General features: G+C 39.7%; 1 protein-coding gene across 4 annotated transcripts in view; it reads left to right on the top strand.

Moving 5' to 3' along the window:
• The window catches only part of foxp1b (forkhead box P1b), a 206391-nt gene that overhangs the window by 49128 nt on the left and 132952 nt on the right, over nt 1-24311 (top strand). For all 4 annotated transcript variants that reach the window (XM_042499118.1, XM_042499110.1, XM_042499102.1 and 1 more), the window contains exon 4: nt 21455-21521. The gene's annotated coding sequence lies outside the window, so the exon portion shown is untranslated. The remainder of the gene's footprint in view (nt 1-21454; nt 21522-24311) is intronic.

Raw genomic sequence — 24311 nt, 5'->3', positions numbered from 1 at the left:
CATGACAGAATGTAAAATCTAACTGCAGCTGGTTCATGGAGGCACACAACTATGAGGCAGTAATGCTTTTTTATATATATTTAAGATATTTTTTCATTTTTTACAATTTGTCTCTAATTTTAAGAGTTATGAGCTTCTTGTACTTCTCTTTCAAAACACAAAATATAAAACTTTTTTTTTTTTTTTTTTTTATCTCCAGAGGGGCAACTAAAGGGCAAATGGGCTGAGACTCGAGCAACTTGTGCATGCCCTGTTTGAAATAGCATTTAGATCATAATGGGACTCTCTTTTGAAGCCATACTGATATATGAGATAAACTCCTTACTTCACTCATTTCCCTGGTCAGCTTTTCAAAATAAAAATGATACTAAGAAAACCAAATCCATCCACATCCTTCAGATCAGAAGCGGATGACACTGAGAAGATGTTCAAATGTTGTTCTAAACTGAGTGTAAATACTTTGCTTGGGCGTAGATTTCCCATCCAGGGACGCCGTGTATCAAGTAATGAATATGCATATTCTTGTTTCATGGACTCTTCAGCCTCTGTGAGCTCTTTCACACTGAGCCGGGGGTGACTGTAGGGCGATGTGAACCCATATTTTTAATAAAGCCCAGCTGCTGAATGATCAAATAGTGTCTCTAATTAAGGCCTGAGTGTACACCCATGTAAAATTCTCTCTGGAATGCTAACAACCTGTGATATTTCCAGAGGAATTTGCTGTGCAGGTCTCACAGAAGGGAGGGGGGTAGTTGAGTGTTTGGGGGGTGTTGGCGGGAGGAGGGGCAGTGTTCATGTGGCAAGCCAACATGTTGTTCACATCCGTGTCAGATTGAGGCTAATGAAGGCCAGACTGATCCTTGGATGCAAGCCTTAAGTAAATGATCCCTCTTTGAATATATTAGAGCCACATAGCAGCGCCGTGCCTCCCTGCCGTGCCTGCGCCGCTTACGTGTTGTCTTGTGGTCTGACGAGGCCGGTCAAAATGGCAGTCACGGTGTTCGATCACGTTGTATTCCACCCAACCTCCATTTCAGCAGTATTGTTACATTGAGTACACACACACACACACACACACACACACACACACACACACACACACACACACACACACACACACACCGTTTCCAGGTTAGCGCTTCTGCAAAACAGCTTGATAGTAAATGGAAAGTATGAGTGTTGTGTCATTTGACAATGTAAATGAGCCGTCTCAAATTTTTTTCCCCACCCTCTTAAGAGGGATTGCATTTACATAACAGGCTGGGGTTCATGCAAATTGCTCATGTAGACAAACCTTCTCATTTTGCTGTTATTTTTGAGTTTTATTTCCAATGAAATCAAAATATGTAGAAATAATACAAATAAACTAGATAATAAGAATATTAGTGTAAGGACAAAAAAAAGCAATGAAAAAAATCTCCCAGAAAGAACTTTTCCATTTTAATTTATGTCCACACTGGCACTTTGCATGTAAATGAATCCTAAACGTGTAATTACGAGGCACTTTTGAATATTGATTGGGAAGACAAGGACGCAGAAATGAAGCACTTGTGAATGCGCCCCTCCTAAGCTACTGTAACATCCCATTAATAAATACCTTTCTGGCTCTTTAGTGCCGGGCTTGCCTTACGCTGACTGAAACAATGTCGTTTGATTTCCGCTGATATAGCATGTGTACTTCATAGCTGGATGGATGGGATGGAACCAATTAGCCATGGTCATTGCTCATGTGTTTAAGCTGACAGCGGGAGTCTCGCAGAGAATATTCTTGATTTTTGGTAGCTTTGTGAAATGCTCCTGCGAGGCGCTTTAAAAGCCCATAAAGAGCACGTTGTGAGGAATGGAGATGGAGATTTGATTTACAGCTGGAGCAAACTTTCTCAATTAGACATGGAAGGGAAATAATTGATTTTCAGTAGGCGGTGTACAATGATGGGGAATACTTAAAGGATAATAAAGTGACCATACCTTTTCTTTTTTCCTTTTATACACAATCAACACTGCAGATACGTGTGATTTTTACTTAAGATTTAATGCACGGTTTGTTAGCAGGTAATGCATCTTCTAATCCCCAGCACCCACCCTCTGCAGCCTCTGCAGCAGGATTGATGGCTCGTGCCACCAGCCGCACAGGTGCACGCACTGTCTCGCGTGGCCTCCTGACCTTCCACATGATGTGTACCATGCTGGCCTGTTTGTAAGCGCGAGGCCCTGTTTGTAAACACGGACAGAAGGGACGAGGAGCACATTTGCCCCGGTCGCACTCAGCTCGCAGACAGCCACAATGCAACGTGACAAGCAACAGATGTGTCACACAGGCTGAAATCAAAACAGCCGTCCGGCGCAGAGTTGTGCGCACCATCAGACGCGGCCGCTGTGATGAGGCAGGGAAGGCAGTGAGCGCTGCTGGCAGATGAGACAAGGCAGCGCCTCTGCTGCTCCCAGCTTCCTCTGTGGAAGAGGACAGGCCCGTTTGTAGGCTGCTTTGACACTCCTAGTCACTTTGTCATCTGGGCGCTCGCTGGCGCTCTGATCACATGTACATGCCACATTCAAAGAGCGTCATATCAGGCGTGTGACAGGTAGGCTCCCAATGAGACAACAGCTAAAGGGGATGTCCTTTTCAATACACTGTGTGAGCACAAATGCACTGTGCAAAATAACATCATGTGGCATCATTCTGAATGCTCTCATGTTGTGTTTTTTTTTTCAGTTTCGAAAGAAGTTTGTGTGTCGTTTCAGAGCGGCATCAGAACAGAGAGACGGGGACTGAAGTCACACTTCATAATGTCCGCTTCATGCGGGGGGGGGGGGTCAGAATCCATCATCAGAACAAGTGAATGAATGAAGGTGCTGCAACAGCTGCTTGACTGATCATGTACTACAGACTGTCACCCCACATCTGTTTACCACTCCGACAGCCACATGAGTGTTTGTATCCACGGCTGTAATTGAGCCATTTTCCCGAGGGCAGCTGTGACCCGCACTAAGTTCTATCCCAACTTTCCATTAAAGCGTGGGGGGAAGTTTTACCGATAGTAATCACGCCCAGCAACACTGCTATGTAAATACGGCTTATCAGCTTTGCCAATTTGGTTAAGTGACATGTACGTGGGTGATTCACACACTCAGCTCTGTGGCTCTGACACAGGCCACATGCAGCCGTCATTTATTAAACATAGCTAACTTGCATTGTTAGCAAGTGTGTATGAAGCAAAAACACAATCATGAAAATGATGGTGTGTCAAACCACTGTTGTGTTAAAAAAAAAAGAAAAAAAGATGCAAATATGCTCACAAAGTCTTCAACTTGGTGCGCAAACTAAACTGTCTGCGTTCAGCATATATGGAAATTAAAATGGGAATATCTAGATCTAAAACGGACCATTTAAATATTCAAATGTCATCACCAAACAATATAATGCATTATGGCTTTCAGTATTTGCGTACAACTCTGTTTGCTGCTGTGAGCTGGGGATGATACAGGGGAGAGAGACACACTGAACACTGAGTGGAGGACGTGGCGCGCACAAACAAAGCCTTTGTCTGCCCGTCATAGGAGAATAACGTTTGATAACGGTACCAACTTTTTATGTCAGTTTATTATTACTTTTAATGTTATGTTATTTTACATAATACATCAATATTATGAAACCTAGAGCGACCTCACTTTTCTTGTGTTGCTTTCAGAAGCCTTTCGCAAGTATTTAATACTTGCGAAAGGCTTCTGAAAGCAACCTTTGAATACTTTGAATACTGAAAAAAATTTGTTTGATTCCTTTCAAAAGCATGGGGAAAAAAGGCAATGAGTAGCTTGGTTAGAAATATTGGTAAGAAATATTGCACAAATTTTAAGAGATTAATAGATTTAGGAATTTTTTATAAAAAAGCAAAGGGTCAAATACCTATGGAAAAAGAAAGAAGCAAGGGAAAACTTATTTATAATGATCAAAATTAAATATCATAAGTTATGTTACATTATAAGTTATGTTACATTATTATAATTTTTAAGCACCTTTTCCAGGTCATTTCCTTGTTTGTTTTCTACAATCTTTTTCTAATTTTTTGCTAACTTTCTTTTGCTTTTGACTACTTTCTTGCTCATTTTTGATCATTTCTTCAGAAATTGGCCATTGTTTTGAAAAAAAATTTGCTCAGGTTTCAAAGGGCATTCTGATTCTTGTTTATGAGTTAATATAAAAGCTACAATTCTAGTCTTAAAAAGGAGAAAGTGGGAGATATAAACATTATTTTGTATAGCTCTATTTTATTGCACTTACAGGGGAAAAAACAGAAGAAAACAAAATCACTGAGGTAGTCTACTTGCAGAGATAATGAGCCACCTGACAGAGCTTCTGCTTATAGTGCACACACAACTGAGTGTTCACCAATTTGTAGACACTTTCTTGTAGCAAAGTACACCCAAAGCACTCATATTACTTGAAATTACCAGTGTTTTTGACATTGACAACACAATCATTTTCATACCCAATTTTCTTTTACTGTAGGAAAGAGTCTGAGATGTTAACCGGTGTTTTCAAATTTTTTCCCCTTAGTTACAAACAAATGTTTTACACAACAATCAAAGTGAAGGTTATGCAAGGTGCTAAAAATTTAGTCTCTTTTCAAAAGGTATTGCAAATTGTGGAGATTTGTTTGAGCAGAGATTCTAGAAATCAGACTGGTGAGTAACAACAAATGTTTTTTTTTTTTTTTCTTTTTAATCCAATCAAAGTGAGAAATAAACTAGACAAGATGGAAAACTTGATGATTAGATTTTACTTAACAGTCAGAAAAAAAAAGTGAAATTTCTCTTGCGTCTCAGGATGTCAACAGTTTCACATAAATACACACAGGCAAAACAAGGTAACCCTAATGCTTTGTCAACACAGCACATTTGTACATCTTGGGTTTCCTGTAATATTGCTAATGCTAAGTTTTGAGAAGTTCTTCAGAAATGATGCAGTTTCCATTAATCATTAAGAATGAGATTATTTGCCATCATAGAAAATAGTGCCACCAATTGAGGTTTTGGAATGAAATACAAAAAAATCCAACTAGAATCATTAACAATATATGTAAAACATCCTTTAGGTATTTTAGAAATCTGCATTACATACAGGTCTTATATCAACTCTTCCTCTCTCCACTCTCTCACCTTCATCATCACATGGCAGTGATTGTGTGGGCACTGAGCAGACAGACACAGATGAACATTATGCGACAGAGTTTAATGTTGTAAAGGTTCGCCAGTCCAAGCTGTGACATCTCTAGCCACCCTCAACACGCACTGTACTTAAGAGAAATTTGCAGTTTTTAATTCTATATGCTGTGCAATAACAGCCCCCAGCAATGAATAATTTAAGGAATAAGGCAGGCTGTTACTTGACGCCTTTTCACTTTGTGTTTAAATTTAGCTGGTGTCATTGTCCAGCGGTGTGATTAATAGTTTATCAGTCTGGACTATACATCTCCATGAAATATCTCTTTCCATCTGTCATTAAACTGCAGATGGAAATTGGTTAGATTTTCAATCAGGCATAGCTAAGACCAAAAAAAAAAAGAGGAAGGAAAATTACAAAAGGAAATAGCCATCAAGATGTACTCACATGTAGGTAAGGCTGTGACCCAATATAGGACATCATTTATGGAATAAGTCTTCCTAGCACTATGCATGTGCACACTCTTCTCGTGGAAAAAATTACACTTTTTTTGTATGAAAATTGGATTGAGACCTCATACAAAGCACAGTATGCATCCTAAATGTGGTTTTAAATAAGCCAGAGATGTGAGGCAGTATAAGTGAGACTGTGAGAGAGGGGCCTACCGCAAGGGGTTGACCAGTGAGCCAGAGATTGGCTTCCCTGTCAAATAAAGATTAGGCCTTTATTTCACCATCTAATCCCTGTAAATCTCTTATTGAGGAACTTATGGAGGCAGTGCGGGGCTTTTAATGGCGCAGAGGCTTCACAGTCTGCATGTCTGTCTTATCTCTGAATGTACATGAGTAGATACTGCAACCTGTGGCCCCTGGTTAGTCAGCACATTTAAATCTGGATTAGGAACCATTTAATAGGTTACATTTGTACGTGTCGTCAGTATCATATCAACGTTATTTAAGTGATGTAGTATATGGGCTGACTTTGTCATCTGGAGGTGAAGGGGTTGGTGGATGGTATGTCACCTGGCTTGGATGCCTACCAAGCTGAAGACCAACAATCAACCAAACAGTTTTGATTTTGTGAGTCATTGCTGTGTTTTCAGCAGCTTTTTATGACCCGCTGCTGTTTTACCAATAGCTTTTTAGGCACCAATGATGGGTGTTTTGTAGCAAACCTGTTGCTATGTTTGCAGCAGCAAGATTGCAAAAAGAGTGATTGTTTTTTGCCGAAATATTGCTGTTTTTCCTACCACAATATTGGCAAGAAATACATTCCTGCTTTTCCTGTGGGGATAAAAGCACAAAAAGCAGTTTACTGAGATATTCCTATATTTCCACTTGGGATTGCCCCCCCCCCCAACCTGCTTTTTAAGCTAAAACATGATCTTTTCCTGACCTTAGCCATGTGGTTTTTGTGACTAAACCTAGCCACACGTTAACCATGGTGTTGTTGAAAAGTAAAGTTTCAACTTATCTACATGCAAATGTAACATCTGAAATGTACTATGCTGAAATATTTTCTTACGATTAGGTCAGGCTGTTCTTTTAAAGTGTTAAGTAAGGCATCCAAATTTGTATGTATCCTACATAATCATGAACCAGTAATTTGTGCATAACCTATGTACATTTGAAAGGCTGCAGTCACATGATTAATGCACCAACGGCAGTAAACAAGGAAGTAGTTCCGACTGCTCTGTGAGAAGGCAGGTTGAGTGGTGGATGGATCAAACAGACACAGAACTTTGAGTCATGTTAAGGTACGTCTTTCTCATGTTTTTTTTTTTTTTCTCTGTAAACCTAACCTTCGTAACTTCACGTGAATAATGTAACTTAATGTTAAGGATGGAACATTATTCATGGGGCACTAATTCGTAAGACAGCCTTTGAACTGTGTGTGCGTTTTCATAGGATATCATGTGAACTGTTCCATGAGAATACATTGATTGGGTTGTGAGTAGATGAAATCTTCCTTCTGCACAATGATTCCATTGGGAAGTGCAGTTTGAAAGAAAGAAAATAGTTCCTACATGAAATTGCTCACAACAAGGTCTGAGCATTATCTTGAGTAACCGGGTCATGATTTGTGGAGAAAGGCATTGCAGTTGTTTTTTTTTTTATATATATATATATATTAAGAGAAGGCAGACATCTGTACGACTGATATCTGCAACACTCTGTAACTCACATCAAAACAATCTAGATGGATAAGGAACTGCTTCATATGTAGATATAAACAGCTCATTCCAGGAAAGAAAAGCACCACAAGTCTTAGTTTTAGGAAATTTTACATAAATGAAAACATAGTTATGAATATTATATCCCATTTCTGCCAATGTATTCCCATAAATCCCAAACATTGGACGTTTAAGGTGAAACAAGAAGGCTTCTTGTGCTTGTGTGCTTTTCTCGCTAACGTCCCAGTTGAAGTTGCTCACAGAGCGCTGGCATTTCAGATGTAGTTATTGTATTTAGCTAACTCTGTGCCGAAATGTGACTTCTTTGGCTTCATTCTCTCACATTTAGTTATTGAACGTCTCCAGTTTTCCCTCCTCAAATACGCTGAACATTCTTTATATTGAATTATTAATGTGTGTATTGAATTATTGAAGGAAGATAATTTCTGATCGGATTAATATTAACTCCCCGTGAAATATTAATGGCTAATGTTAAAAACGATGAACTTACGGAACTATTAATATAATCATAAACAGACGCTGTAGAAAAGTGGCAAGGAGTCAAATGTGCTTCAATCCCTTTTAATGCAGTTTCCCCTTGAGGTCGGTGAATATGAAATATAGCGCGGGTTGACTTTGTGCTCAGACTCTCGGCTCATGTCATTGGCCAGTCCTGCCCCGGGGCTGACGGCGGTGTCACGGGGGGGAAGTTCACCAGCATTTGTCTGCAGGTTACCTTTGTCACCTTGCCCACACATGACCTGAACTATGTCCAGGGGAAAAGGTACAAAGATGTTTTGGTGTTAATATTGGGCTGGTGGCTTTATCACCCCTGCTGATTGGCAGAGCTCCACTGACAGCTCTTGTATTCAGCCCCTCCTCTCGCTCTCAGGGCTGCTGGCTGAACTCAAATGAGACTGGTGTCAGCTTATTTTTTCTCACTGAAGGTGGCACAAAGTAAATTGAGCAAGCCTGGAATAAATCCAGCCTTTTGTCAGTTTTGATTAAAACTCTCTTTAGATTAACGATATTCAGCAAAGATTTGATATATCACCTCTTCGGTTTGTTATCACGAACTTCCGATTGTATTCATAAAATATGGAAATCAGAAAAAAAATAAACCATTATTGGAGCATAATGGCGAGCACCTAGAAAATATGGTTACATTGATTATGTTTTAAATGCTAATGCCAGTGAAGAGCATAATAACGACCACATGAAAGACTCCCCATTCAAAATCTGATAGCCAGGGAGAAGCAAATTATTTCAAATATTTGATATTTAAATTATTTTCAAATGAACAGAGACATGAGTAGAGCAGAGGCGAGTAGTTTCCCCTGGTGATCCTCCAGGCTTCTTTGTTTCCTTGGTGTGTCTCCAGCTCATTAATGTTCTAAGCATGTGAGAGAACCAGACCATACTCCATAACCCATAGCAGGGTGACACCCCGGGCCCCGACACACACATATATACAGTACACACACAAAAAAATCCCTCAGCCGTTTAAAGTCCACTGGCCCTTTCAGGAAGTGATGGCCACCGAGCTGTCCTGATTAAAATGACAATAGTCTAATTAACTCGACCTCAGTCTCAGTGCACTAAAACGGCTGATGGCTCGCCAGTTCCTGTTTGAAAGCCCTTTGTCTCCTCATCGACCAAAAATATGACTTTTTTTTCTCCCCCACAGCAAAAATGCCTCAACCCCATTTGACGAGATTTGCTAATGGCAATTATTTCTCATAAGCTAATTAAATCTAGGCAAAGTTTTCCAGTTTTTCTCCCGTAGAAATCCTTATGTGCAATCCTCCAGGGGTTTAACATTTGGGCTTCGGTATCACAAGCCCCTTCAAGCAATGTTAGTCATTTAGATTATATACAATTCCAAAGTGTTGTTTTGGTGTTTCATTTCAAGCATTTTTAATTATAGTCATTTAGTACTTTAGTGATCTACAGTATCTTCACTGGTTGTGTTGCCTTTTCCACCAACCAGTTTCATTCTGGTTCCTGCACCTCATTTTGAACTAAAAAAGAGAATTGTGAACCAGCGTAAAAAAGGGCTTCAATCAGTACACTTAAACAAATTAAGTTTATCCAAAGTTTGACAATAACAACTGCTTGGAAATTGAGTTGAGGAAACTTAATTTATTTCTGTGTCACCAATTGAAGTAATTATTTTAAGTTGCTTAACTATTCTCTTTTTGTCAGTTATGATTCATTTTGCTTTCGATAGGTCAACAGTCATTAACCAGTAACTACTTGGTAAATTTTTAAGGAAAAAAAGAAGATATGAAATACAAAACAGCCTTTCCTTTTAGTTGCTGCTCCATTGATTCAGTGAGATTTAGTGTTGCATTTCAAAGCATCTATTTAGATGTGGTAAACTTTCAATGTTTTCTGATGTAAAATTTTTATTTTATCTTCTGTTGGCTTTGCTGACAGCCAGCCAGAGAGGTTGGTAGCTTTTTCCAGTTTATATATATTTTTTAAATTTTTTGTATATTATATGTTATATTTTTTATGTTTGATATACATAGGTCACTCTACATGGATAGCAGTTAACAATAATACCATATTACGCTTAACATGTGATCAAAAATTGATATTTGATACGGGAATTAATGAAAAAGTTTTGACCAAACATTGAATTTCTGCCATTTCTGCTGCCCTGAAACGTCACGCAAACCTCACACCTCAGCAACTCGGGAATCATTGCTATTTCACAATTTCCCACTCGTAATGAGTGTCATGAGCTTGTAACTTGTAAATCCGGTAAATACGATATTTCCAAAGAACACGTGAAGGCGGCATTAAATTGAGAATCTAAAAAGTTGAATCTCAGCCGCATGTTTTCCTTAACCTGAAATGGGAACTACGGCAACATCAGTGGACATGTCATATTCTACAAAGAGAGGATGGAGAAGTCAAGTGAGAAATCATCACACATAAATAGTGTACAGTGGTCTCATTATAGCTTGCTTGTTTTGGGGGTAAAAATAAATGTCTGTACTGCCAGCATAGAAGTTTGCAGGTAATCAGTATGATCCAAGATTTTGCTTCAGCTATTTACTTGTGTTGATCATTGTGTAACATCCTCCATGATGGCACATCCTTGATTTCAGTGGTTCCATGTGAAACTGGTGGGCTGGTTTGGAGGATAGCAGCAATAAGGCTCCAAGAATCCTGACAGGAACCAGTTCAAGAACCAGAGCTAACTGAGTGGAAAAGTGTTATTAGTGGCCATCGTCAGGTCAAACAGGCTGGTAGAGAAGGGGCAAAGATGGCACACTCAAGCAAAGGGCTCTACTTTATGGCCCAAATCTGTGTTTAACAGACAGTGTTTGAAAATGAGACTTTACTCATGCCCCCATGATTCTTTTGCATCATTTGATGGACTCATCTAAAGTGCAGAGGAGAGAAAAAAGAACAACAACATAAAAAAAAAAACTTTAATGACTGAAGAAGAAACCGCTTTTTGTTCTATTATCCTTCTGTTGGTGATTAAGGTCTATAGGGAGATAATTACGCTTTAGTGTGGAGTTAATGAAACGAAAACTTCTCTTTTCTTGTGAAAAAGGAAGGGCAGATCTTTTGTACTGCTATCTGCAGACATCTCCCACCCTTGACAAGTCACAGAGAGAATTGGTTTTGTTTTAAGGGGTTGCAGCCCCCTCCCTCCGCTGCCTGTCAGTCTGCGGCTGATATGAGGGATCTGTGAATGAAGCCAGAGTCAATGAGGTCTGTCTCCGCCGCACTGTTGCATCTGCCTGTCTGTGAACGTTAGGCACGCTGGAGAACATCAAATGAAAACATCACAACAGGTCATCTGGGATATGTGCTGATCTGAATAAAAAAAAAAAACCCCAGCGGGGCCAAAAAGGAATCGTTCTTCCCACTTCTTGCTGTTGTGTTGTTACTCCACTTAATGGTAACAAGCATGTGTTCGCCATCAGATGACCCCTCTTTGTCGGACATAAAAGGAACGCACGGATTCGAATTTATCACACGGCAACACGGGAGCCATCTGACTTCCTTTTGAACAAACGGAGGTGTTGACCGAGCCATTGTCTGGTATGCCCAAGCCGCGCGGCACAAGTGGCGGCCAGAGAGCACATATTAAACTGCCCTTGTGGAAGTTCACATCTGGTGTGTGTGCATGTGTGTGACCCACGCACACACACACACACCCCTCCAACAGCACTCTCACATTTCATCATCTGTTCTCCAGCGCCAGGGTGCTCCGGCACAAGTTGGCCGCTCTGGATCCATCTGTTGTTATTATTTTCCACTGATAATTGGCTTGAACAATGGAATGCCTGTGTCCCCCTTGCCTTTGAAACCCTACACCCTGTTTATTTTCCAGAGGTCTCATTTCTGCTCTCCCTCCTCTTTCTCTCTCTGACTCTCTTTCACCCCTCAATTTCTCCCTTTGCAGCCTCCCCTCACCTAGTGTCACCTCACCCCCACCCCCCACCCCCATTCCCCCTGATACATTTTGGCTTCACATGAAAATGACATTTTTGACTGCTCACATCAGTATGTCACTCAGCATCTGACACTCTAGATCAGTGATACTCAACTTATGGCCCGCATTCCTAATCTGGCCCCAAACCATTTTCTAATTCACAAAAAAAGAAAGAAAGTGATTCACACTGGGAATTGTTTTTGTACTTTTACAGTACAAAAGGTGTCAGAATGCATTAAACAGCACCGGAAATAGTGCTCGTTTATTTAAAAAAGTGGAGGATCTCCCACACCCCTAGCTAAGCCCCTAATGTCCTAAAATCCTAGATATGTCCTAAAACCAGAAAAATGTCTTAAAATCCTAGAAACGTTAAAAAGATCCAAGAAATGTCTTTAAATCCGAGAAATGTCCCAAAATCCTAGAGATGCCTTAAATCCTAGAAACATGCTAAAATCCGAGAAATGTCCTAAACTCTTACAATGTCCTAAAATCTGAGAAATGTCCTAAAACACTAGAAATGTCCTAAAATCTGATAGTAAAATTCTAAAATGTTCTAAAATCTAAGAAATGCCCTAAAATCCTGGAAATGTCCTAAAATCCTTAAATCTCCTAAAATATAAAAAAAATCCTAAAATCCTAGAAACATCCTAAATTCCTAAAAATGTCCTAAATCCTAGAACATTTATGGGGCTGCTGTGATTGGCCCTTGGCATCCTGTCATTTTGCAAATGTGGCCTCTAAGCGAAGCAAGAGAATTCTTTAAATTTTGTGGCTCCCATTCTCTTCCTTTTTTTTTTTTAAACTCTGACGACAACTGGCAATCTCCTCTGAGAGTTTCCCCCATCACCACATGCTACTGCATTCCTGTCCTAAATGAGAAAAAAACACAGAGGGACAGATAGATGAAGAGAGTAAGAGGGAGGGAGGAAAGTATTTGAAACACTTAAAAAAGGGAGGCATGGAACATATAAATCCATTTTTATGCTTATTATTTTTTTCCCATTTCCACCAGGAGGTGTGTGAGGAGAAGCATATGTAAAGACAAATTAAAAGATCACAAGGTGCATTCTCTTTAATCCAGGACACACTTTTAATGAAAACCCACACCAAAAAAAAAAATGACCTAGTTAAATTAATTAAATTTGATATTTTAAAATTTAATTAGTGTTTTAGGTTGTAATTAAGCAGTTTCATGTTGAAGTCTTCATGCTGTGGACGCATTCTTGTGTATTTTATTTTATCAGACAATTAGAGTTTTATCACCAATCTGACAAAAAATAATATTGTCAAAATAATAAGAAAACTTTGTTTAACCCTTGATCAAGTTGGCTTGATTTCTTTGGAAAAAAAAAAAAAAAACAGGAAGAAGGCAATGAGCAATGAAAGAGAATGACCCAAAAATTATCAAGTAGTTAGTGAAAGGTACAAGAAAATTACATGATAATTTGCATTAAAAAAAGACAAAAAACACGAAAAAGAAAGTAAAATACAACAACAAAAGCAAGGAAATGACCTGGAAATAGTGCTTAAAAAATTATTACAATTTTAGTTTTTTACCCTAGCTTTTTTTCTTTTTCACCATCTTTTTAAAAATCGTTTTGTAAATCTAATGATTTCTCGCAGTTAGTGGAACACTTCTTTCCAAGTTGCTCATTGCCTTTTTTCCCTATGTTTATGAAATAAATTGCACCAATTTCCTCGGGGTTCAAAGATTTAAACACTTGTTGAAAGGTGTCTGAAAGCAGCATGAGAAAAGTGATGTCGCGCCGGGTTTCAAAGGGTTAAATGTAGAACTCATGTTCAAGGTGCAAACAAGACATCACACCAGAAAGAGAAAAAAAAAAAAATCAAACGTCTCCTTTTGTTCCGGCTTCTCTATAAACTTCTGTTCTTCTCATTAAGGACATTTTTGAGGATTGAGGGAGCATTTCCTTTTTTTTTTTCCCTCTCCTTTCCCTTTTGTTCTGCCTCGTGTGACCGTGTTGATGTTCATTTGTTCTGCCTGCTCTTGTCTAATTAAAAGAGGCCAGGACAGGTAGGGCTCTCAGCAGGCGTCTGCTCTGTGCCAGTTCTTCATTTGCTGAGTGTTTGTGTTTATGCAAAGGGGGCCTCTTCCTGCATATTTAATCTAGAGCAAGGCACCAGCTTTTGTTGTGTTTAGACCACATACCTCCAGTCCCTCTCAACGCTGCAGCCTGGGCTCGCTCTGTCTCTCTCTCTCTCTCTCTCTCTCTCTCACGCACACACACACACACACACACACACACACACACACGAACACACGAACACACACACCACTCCAACTACTCCATACCTGCATCTTTCCCTGGCAGCTTCTCCTCTCCTTCAGAAGTGGATTTGAAAACACTCAGTGCTTTGGAGGGAATCTGCATCAATATACAGTTTCATGAACACGATGAAAGTCTGTTTAACTGTTCATGGGTAAGTCTGTAAAGATTTCATTATCTTTCCCCGCTTTTCTCCTTTTTTTCTCCTCCTCCTCCTCCTCCTCCTCTCTTGCCTTTTATGGGACGCTGGTGGATGTATGCATGTGCATGTCAGTTTGTAGGTGTGTTCTGTAAGTGATTGACAGAGTCAGTGTTTCGGCTGTAGACGGCAACTGGTTTGATTGTAGTTCCCGAGTAGGAGTTCCTACTACATGCCCAGTGTTTATATGAAATATGATGCTGTGTGATATTGCAAATTGGTGAAGAAAGTCAATAAGTGTCCAATTGGATTGCTTGTTAGCTGAAGTTATTATTCTGTTGATAATTTTAATAATGTTGTGATCAAAAAATAGCAAATATTCGCATTGATCTGTATTGTCACTATATGCACAGGTACAATGAAACTTAATTTGGCCACTTGATCGTGAATTAAAAACAAAAACAAAAACAAGACGACAAGAGAAGAACAACAATGACAATGAAGCGCTAGCAGTAAGAGGAAAAGAACTATTTTAAGTTGCATTTTTGTATTTGTGTACATTATTCATGATTTTCTGACTAGCGTTGTCAAAGATATCGTTTTATGGACACACTTCTATTCTGAAAAAAACTGAAATAGTTTCAGTACTCCTTTTCCACAGCTGCAATTTCTTACTCTTTTATGGTCAATGTTAACTTTAGTCACTGTGCTGTTCTCTGCCACAGACCACAAAAAGAAAAGTTGCTTTGTCATGTTAAAGCCTATGAAAATCTTCAGTTACAAATGAACTCAGTTGCAAAATAAATGTAACTAATCAGTTACAGTCACTGAGAAAAGAAAAAGTAATTAATTTACAGTCAAACTGTTGGTTATTACAAAGAGGTTACAACTGTATATATATTTTTTGGCAAAAGGTTAATATATGCCATTCATTCTGTTGCATTGCATCTTTTCACTTGCAGAAATGTCTGTTGTTTGGCATATATCTCTGGACATTTTTCACCTATATTACCCAGTTTAAAACATTTCTTCTGAAAGTAATCAAATACAAAAAGTTAGATTAGCAGGGTAACTTGCAATCTGTAACCAAATAAATTAAAAAGTAACCTTTCCAACACTTTATCCTTTAATAAAAATGTTAATTTTATGCCCTCAGTGTCAGTTGTTCCCTTTGGTATTGCAAATGGCATCAAATATTGATATTGTTCAGGTAGGGCATGTCAGTGTGACATGTGATATCATCTTCTGGATATCGTAAAATCATAACTGCTGTCTTTTCCTGATTTTGATATTACAGTAAAGTGAAGTAATTCTCTGACTTGACCAGATTGTTCTAGCTGTTCTGTCATTTACCCACTCATTTATTATATCCATATTACTGAAGATCATGTATCAAAAATCTTATTGTGTTAATATTTTTGTGAAAGCAGCAGTAGTCAATCTTACAATATTGTCGCGATATCGTGATGTTTGGTAAAAAAAGGTTTCATTTTCTCCATATCGCCTCATCGATGTCAAGGTATTGAAGTTCCACTGTCGTGAAAACACTAATTTGGACAAAACAATCAAGAAAACAACTGGCAGATCAGTTGATAGTGAGCAGTTTGTTGCAGCCTTAGTTTTGTGTCCAATCTAAAACTTTTTTATCAAAGTGCCTGAATGATAAAATAAACTCATGCATGACCTACAACACTGTCAATAAAAAAAAAATCCTGCTGTCAGTATCTGTGTGTCTTTAAGCTATATATTTTAACAGATTTGAATTTCCATGAGAATGAAGATGAGAACAAAAAACTGTTGTATAGCTTAACCTGACGTGGGAATGTGTTGCGTAAGTTAAATAATTCACAGATGATTGGAAAGCATCAGCCAGCAGTTGGCCTGTATTTGCATTGCCCTGCTGTGGGTGTCCATGCAGCACTGGATGTGTGAAACAGCAAAAACACTCCCTTCTTTTCAGCGCCAGCAGGGTTGGAGGTGATAGTAAGTGGTAACCCCACGGTGATGCGTGAGGGTATTAGTTCCTCCCTTCACTCATCGCCTCTTGTTCTTCCTTTGTCTTTGTCTGGGGAAATGGAATCTGCAGCTTATTGATATTAATAGCGCACAGGATCCGTGGTCGGAGAGGAGCCGGGACCTGGGTGAGAGTGGAAACCTGATATGGCTGGGTAGAGTTGACAGTCCTCCTACTTGACAGAGTGGAAAAGGGGTCGCTTATAAAAATAGGATTGCATAATGTTCGCTGTTTGTGTGCTACATGCATGATAAGGGCAGAACTTTTTGGACTGATATCATTTGCAGTGTGCAAGTGTGAGACTTTTTGGCGGACAAAATACTTCACAAAGTGTAGTTTTCTTATGGGTTATTCTCACCGATCAATAGATTACAATTCCCAAAGGCACAGATTAGCACGCACTGCTTATCCACTTGATAGGACTTTTTTTTGCAACGAGCTCATTTAAATAGTGTAAAGAAATGTGTGGCCTTATTTGTTTTGGGTTAGGAGTGAAATTCCACTTCCTTGGTTCTAAGGCTGCAAAGCTCTCTGTTTGCACTCTGTGTACTTTGTTCTTAGCTCAGCAAAACGTGAGGGCAGGTCCAAAGAATCAGGGGGGATCAGACAGGCCTGACATTCACCAGACTGCACTGTTGCCTTTTAAGCTGAGGAAAGAAAAAAAAAAGTGAAAAAACGCAGCCAGAATAAGGGCTGGCTGGATTGAAGTTGGGTTTAATTGGTGGGTTTTGAGTCTGTTTGCGTGTCAGAAAGTGCTGTTGTTTACAGTCTATGTGGGTGTTACAATATAATGCCAGGATCCTGCCAATCACATCAAAAAGAAAAAAACAACAATGCTTGTTTTTTTCACTTTTTCAAATGCTTTTTTTTTCTTCTCTGTCTTTACGAGACTCGGCCATGTTTTTAATTTAATCAGTCCTTCTTAATAAAAGCGTCGAAGAAAAACGAGGGAGAAAAATAGTGTGCTGTCAGCCCTTTTAGCGGATCAGATCATACAGTAAGCAGCTGCGTTTGTTGAGAAGTGAGTCATGCTTTTGATTTTCCTGTGTTTCAGAGCACAGACAGTGACTTGGAAAATCTCCTGCACACACCCTAAAAACAAACACCAGTGACCCTGTATATACAGTAGATATCCCTGACTCTCCTACGCCCTCTTCTTCTGCACACAATGCTCTTTAATACACATTCACCAGCCTTTCCCAGTGTTAACCAGTGTTTCTTTTTTTAAATTTTTATTCAAACACACGGTGAGGCCCCGGCATGATAAATAGATCCTGCCGATTTATTCAGGTGCTGCTACTAAGTGATCGAAACATCCCGAGGACGGGGCTGTAAAGAAGCGAGAGACAACTCTGGCAGCCTCCTATTGACAACCATTGAGTTGAGCATTAATTAATATGGTAATGATGTGTGAAGGTTCATTAACGAGCCGCCACAGAAGTAGCCACAGATACAGTATTAAGCGTGCTTAGAGTAATTAATGGAATAACTTTACTTAGTGGTAAATATTCATGGGGCCCTCAGCTTTTTGTCTGCGCCGTGTGAAGAGAGAGGAGAGCCTGTCCATTAGAGGAGCTGAAGAGCTGTCCACAGTGAATGCGGGGCCTTTTGTTGGGATTGGGTGCGTTTCAGTGGAGGGGTATTAATTCATATTTTGAACATGCAATCTTACAACAAAGCCAAAGGCACTGATAACATACCTGGGACTAGAGAGTGCATTGTGAAGCCATAACCCCCCCCCCCTTCCCCCCACCACTAATAGGGAAGTCCACTTCACAGGTTTGTGGACAGAATGAAATGAGTCTTTGTTCATGCTCACATGTAACCACAGCAGTTCATTACCATAGCAAAAAACCCTTCTGATTGTCCATTTCCTCTGCAAATCGGGTGTTTGCATGTTTTTTCTCCCCCCCCACACACACAATTACAATGATGCCTGTGGTATTTGCATAGAGAACGGAAACATTTATTTGGATCATCTGGTCCTCTGAGGGTATCAAGCTAGTGGTCATGCTATCTATTGCAAACACCAGTCTAATAGCAAACTATAGCCATGTCTCAAATCATATTACTACCCATTGTACGCTAACATGTCTATCACTGTACTTTGTAGTAAGCCCATTTTGGAAGGGTTGAGTCACCTCAAATCAAACATGGATGTTATGCACTTTCCGGAAATGACGGTTGCAAAATCTGACAGCTTTTCTTCCTCTGCTCAGTCATTTGCAACGATTGTCAGTCCCCCAAAATGTACGTATGCTTGCCATATCTGCTTGTTAGCTCACTTGACTTTTTATGTAATTATCTTGGGGCCTTGGGAGGTCTGCTTGTATCTAGATCTCAAAAAAGGACCAAATAGCTTCAGCATTCATTCCTTTTGCAGCAGAAAGCCAAGATGTCTGTCTTCTCCGCCATCACATCATGACCTTATGTTACCTTACCCTATGTGCCGTGCAAATGTGGTATTTTGCCCTGATTATGTCGGTATTTCCCCATAACAGCTGCAGGAGATCTTTTTTTTTTCATAATCCTTTTTATATCAATCTAAGATGATAACAACAACATAAATAATAATGTAATATCTGAAACATCGCTGTCATTGCGCTATACATCCCCTGCAGTGCAAAAATGTGTGGTGGCACCAGAGGAAATGAGTGATGAATCTACCATGATGACTTTGCACTCTGACCATTAAAATGAGCAAAAAACTAAGTAATGCACATAGTTCAAATAAATAATGGTGTTAATCAGTGTGTTTCATGTTTCGTGTTAATCAGTTATTAGGGTTAATTGACTTACATAACCTTTTAGTTTAGGATGTACAGATTTAAGGGATATAAAGAATTTGGAGATACTCCAGGAAATTACATCACAATAGGCAAAAATAACAAAGTAGGGCACTGCTGGAGCGTTTCTATTGCAGAGTTCAAAGGGTTAAAAATTAACATGCTTTCACAACATGTTTCTATATATAGATATATATATATATATATATATATATATATATATATATGTATTTATGAATGACAGCTGCAGCATTTTGTGAATATTTACAACTTGTCTAGCATCTAACTACAAATCTAATACCAAAATCTTCTATGATCTAATATAACATAATCTTCTAAAACACATGCATAAACACCAAACATAACTTGAGCTCATACATCATATAACTTACGCCACACATTAATGCTTCATAAGATGTCCATCTGTTAGCTAGCTAGCAAGCTATGGTTCCCGGTATTGTTTGTGGTACCAACACAACATATATATATTTTCACTGTGCTTTCGTCTCTGTATTGTTGGCTGACATGACACAAGTTTAAAGTGTGTCTCTTTTGCTGCGTAATGGCAACATGAAATGATTGAGGGTGAGAAGCATCCAATGTTCCACGATCAGCTTTTTGACCGTTATGAGTGCACCATCTGGGTCCTTGTGCACTGCATTTTGCCATACGTCTCAGTGTGCATGCACCTATGCACCCAAAATATCAAGTCTAAGCACAGAAGTGTGCAATTTGAGACACGCCGTATGAGATTTTTCTTTGTCAGAAACCTTTGTTGTGCTATTTTCCACTTTGTTTAACACAGAACACCTACAACATCCTCTCAAGATTTCACCAGAGAAGCTTGCAAAATGCTCCTTAGTTCCCTTTGTCTTCTGAAATTGTTGCATTTTGATTCATATTCTTAGCCTAAGCCTCTTACTGAGCATGCACATAACCCACCTAGGTGGGTAATTATCTCAACCAGGAGTTGTTCTATTCCCTAAAATCTCAATGTGGGAGTGTGTGATGGGCTCGGTTTTCCCAACCGGGCGAAGCAGCGTGTGCTTGTTTATCCTCACCCTACGTTCTCCGCACCCCCACTGTTCTAAATGGCAATATTACAGCTTTGTGCTGTTTGAAATGGAGACAATTATCTGTTTAGGCATTACAAGATGGGCATTATTGTACAAGGAGAAAAAGGCGTGCAGCTGCTATCAGGATCCCGTTGTTGCCTTTTCTCTCCAATACAAATTTTCCGTCATTAAAATGATGGAACATTTATCTAAATGGATGTTATGCGTTGGGTAAACTCATTTAGCTCCCGGGGCTCTTTCAGGTGATGGGAATTAATGATGTTTAGTAGTTTGAAACTGAAAATATCTGTCATTTGTCACCACTCGCCATTGATTTACGATTCCATTGATGATATGTTAATTGAAGTGTAATGAATCACAATAATAGGGTAGTTGTGTGGGAATGGTCCATTTTGGATGATTGTTCAACCTCTCGGTGGAGTTCATAGCGAGCCGCGTGTTGACTCGCGTTTTCAACAAGGGCATTTAACACGTAATTAATGCAGAAACTGGGCAAGTCGGACCGCTGTGTTTTTTTTTTTTTTTAATCTTTGCTCAGTCTGCTTCAGATAAACACTCACACAAACGCCCGGCCACAGTTTTGACTGCCAAATGTAAACGGCAAAAAAGAACAGTGGGAGAGGGAGTGGGAGCTTTTTTTTTCCCTTTCATATTTGGATATGCTTTAATGCTTTTATTCAAATGCACCTGAGATATTGCCCCACAGTCACTTCTCAGTTTACCATAAAAATAAGATTTTGTTTCCTTTTTTTATTTATTTTTTTGCCTCCATCTTTCCTTGCCTGGGTTGAGTGCTCTGTTAGGAAAGCTGTGTGCATGCAGATCGGGACGGGGGGGGCTGCCCAGGGGGAGTTAAGTGCAGGGCAGGTACACCATGCTCGCCACTTGGGGGCAAGACGGGCCTCTACTGTCCGCGTTATGAGAAGTTTTTGTCTTGCAAATAAAGCGTTCACTCACATCAGACAGCCTCCATTGTTCATGTGTTATCATCAGTGGGTGTAGTTGTAGTTAACAGACCAGGATGTGTGTGACGGTGACAACAGAAGGCTACAGGACGGTAAGTATCCTTGCGTCCCCCTGAGATGAAGTGGTGGCTGCACAGGGACTGACTCCAAAACGCTGGAAAGCAAACAGCACAGGAATGCAGAGAATTGATTTTTTTCCCTGACAATTTCTCCAAACATGTTATAAATTCTAATCAACAGCAACTGGTGGGCAATGCTATTTAGCAGCATTTAGTTTACACCCATGTGTTTCTTGCTATAAATTGGCTCGTGGGTGCTGTTGACAGGCATTATGGTGTGCAGTGGTAATCATTTCATAATTATAAATAATTCTCCATCTTGTGTCCGCAGGGTGAGGAGGCTGTTCTACCACCGCTGGAACTGAAGATTGCTTTAAATAAGCAAGCCCTTGTAGAAGGTAAACACACCATCATTCAGCAGACCCTAGTCCATGTGCATGTGTGTGTGAATGCTGTATTGAATTGGCTTAATAATTAACTGAATGCAGCCGGGTTGTCTTGTTTGTGTACTGTAATATGAGTGTGTGTGTGTGTGTGTGTGTGTATGTGTGTGGCGAGAGAAGGAGGGGGCAGGAGGGTTCGGCAGGTGCACTCTGTGTTACTGTAGATGGTGAGTAATATAGAGACAGTTCCCCCTGAAGGTCAAAAAGGAGTGAGTAAGAAGTTGTGATGAGTAATTTGAAATAATGCTGAAGAAAGGGAGGACACGAGAATGAAGATTGCTCAACGTGGAGATATTTGTGTGTTTGTTCGTGTTGACATTTCTTGGGAAAAGCCGAAATATGGTAATGCGATGTTTACCAAACAAGAGAGGGGGGAGGTTTACCGCACTCAGTCTTGTTATCGTTGGCATCTCAGTCATTCTGGTGGATATCTTGTGTTCGCTTCTCACACCCGTCTGCCTATCTGAGAAGGTTTGGGGCCCCTGCGATGTCAAACCTGTGGCATGAGTGAAACGCTGAGGCAGAGTAGGACTGTGTGTGTGTGTGTGTGTGTGTGTGTGTGTGTGTGTGTGTGTGTGTTTGTCGGGAGGTGTTAACACTTCAGGAACTCAGGGCTTCAGAGGAAGAGTGCGTCTGTTTTCTGTCTCTTGCAGCTTCATCCTCATCATCATCTCCTCCTCTAATTCTATTATTTGTTTCATCTTTATCACGTCTTCTCTGTGTCTCGTTTGCTCTCTCACTCCATCAACACGCTATGACTTGTAGGTAGATTGGTAGGACATGTGCATGTAATGTGCCGAGTAATGATGGTGCATTACAAAACAATGAGTCTGTTTCAAACAACATATGTGAGATGTACCTCTCTCTCATTCATTTGTGGGATTTTGACGTTTGATTAAGTTCATTATATTAAAAAGACAAACATGCTGCTTTCATTTGAAGGTTTGCATAGATTTTAAAAAACAAAACATTTACTGGAGAAAAGGCTTCTCGATTTTAGGGGAGAGTCCTCCATAGAACCCATTTTCATCAGATATTTTGAGCTGAGGGTTCAAGGGGCCCCCTTTAAAAATGGCAATGCCAGTTGTTCCCTCACCGAAATTAAGCCTGACTTTGGAGCATAATTTAGGCCCCTTCCCGGTAAGCTATGCTGACATGATTGGTGCCAATGTTCACTTTAGATTTTTTTTTAAAAAACTGCCTCTTAAAGACGGTAATATATCACCCTCCAGTTATTTTCACCACTTGGAAAGCCAGCAATTGTATCGGGGCCATTGCCTCCCCTGGCCCCCCCTTTTGGGGCACCACTGCCTGCCCATGAAGGGCTATTTGAGAACAGCTTATTCTTATAGTTTTCTTGTGGAAATAACAGTATTTTCGTAGAAACATTTCCAAATTCTAATTTTTCGTAAACTCATGCTGATAGCTGATAATTCAGTTTTCATGAGTTAAAACAAAATGCTAAAATGTGAACATTTTCTCTCCAGAAAAAAAGGAAACTGAGGAAACATTCATTTAAGTGTTAAAATCTTCTACCTCTAATGTATATATTTAAACAGCACTGAGTTTAAGAATTGAGCACAGAAACAATGTAATATATCCAGTTACATGATAGAAGAAATGATGGCACTTCAGGGCCACTGTCTGATTTTCAACAAAGCCGTCACTGAAACATTATTCTCATCTTAAATATTAACTGCAGCAGTGCCTCTGTAGAGTTTCAAAAAAGTGAGAGCAGCTGTAACTGTCGTCGTTACAGCTAGCAATGGCTGCAGGATTTCAGCCAGACTAGTTCTGTCTCCATTGTAAGAGGAGGCCCCTCATCACCACAACAACGTCCACCAGCCTGCACTCCTCTTTTATTTGGTCCAGACAATTACCCCCACATTTGGAAAACAGACTTGGAGCAAATTGGAAGTGGAGGATTCCTGCTGCTGCTGCTGTTTATCTGGAGTGCATTCTCCGCATAGTCAGGTCCGCTCCAGCAGGCCCCTCAGCTGCCGGCTCCAGATGTAAGATCAGCCCACGAAAATCCTCCAAATGGTTGTGTAATTAATGTTAATGTGGCAAAATCAGCCTAATGATTGACACAACTTTTCCAATGTGATTTTGATTGCATCGCTAATGCAAGAAATCCCTGCAGCAGCTTATGGGATTACCATGTCTTGGTGTTTAAAGCTCTTTAATACAGTGTATGTGTTTGTGTGTGAGAGCATGGCATTCATTTTTTTGTTATACATTTAAAGAAACGGTGTTTTGCGGAATATTTATCATTAATTGAAATGTAAACGAGGAGCCTTTAAAGCTGTCTGACAAAAGTTTAGATTTGGAATACTTCTCATCATTTGGACATATCTCAGCGCTGAGGCTCCTCTTATATGTGCGGGCTTGTTTTTTTTTTCCAATTTATTCAGACCTGATGACATCCAACTTCCCAGAAAAGTGCCTCTGCTTAGAAGAATCCTCAGATGCCCAAAACATGTTTTCTCTGTTTTTTGAGGGCTTCAAAATGTTATCGTCTCATGCCGGACTTCATTTGAATTTCATGAATCCATGTAAGGGAGAGAAGAACACATCATGCAAACACTCTTGTAATTCCTCTTTTGCTGTAAATGCTTTGGTTTATATTGCCTTAGTTTCAGCCGTTGAGGTTGCTTTATTTAATCCACTTTTTTATGGAAGTGTTAAGAATAAACAAGTGGATTCATGAGTTGGACTCGCAGAAAGGTTGTGTGCAGATTTATG

Source organism: Plectropomus leopardus, chromosome 2, assembly GCF_008729295.1.
Source record: "Plectropomus leopardus isolate mb chromosome 2, YSFRI_Pleo_2.0, whole genome shotgun sequence".
NCBI lineage: Eukaryota > Metazoa > Chordata > Actinopteri > Perciformes > Serranidae > Plectropomus > Plectropomus leopardus.
The sequence above is the reverse complement of the archived record's forward strand: the minus strand, read 5'-3'. Positions and strand labels throughout refer to the sequence as shown.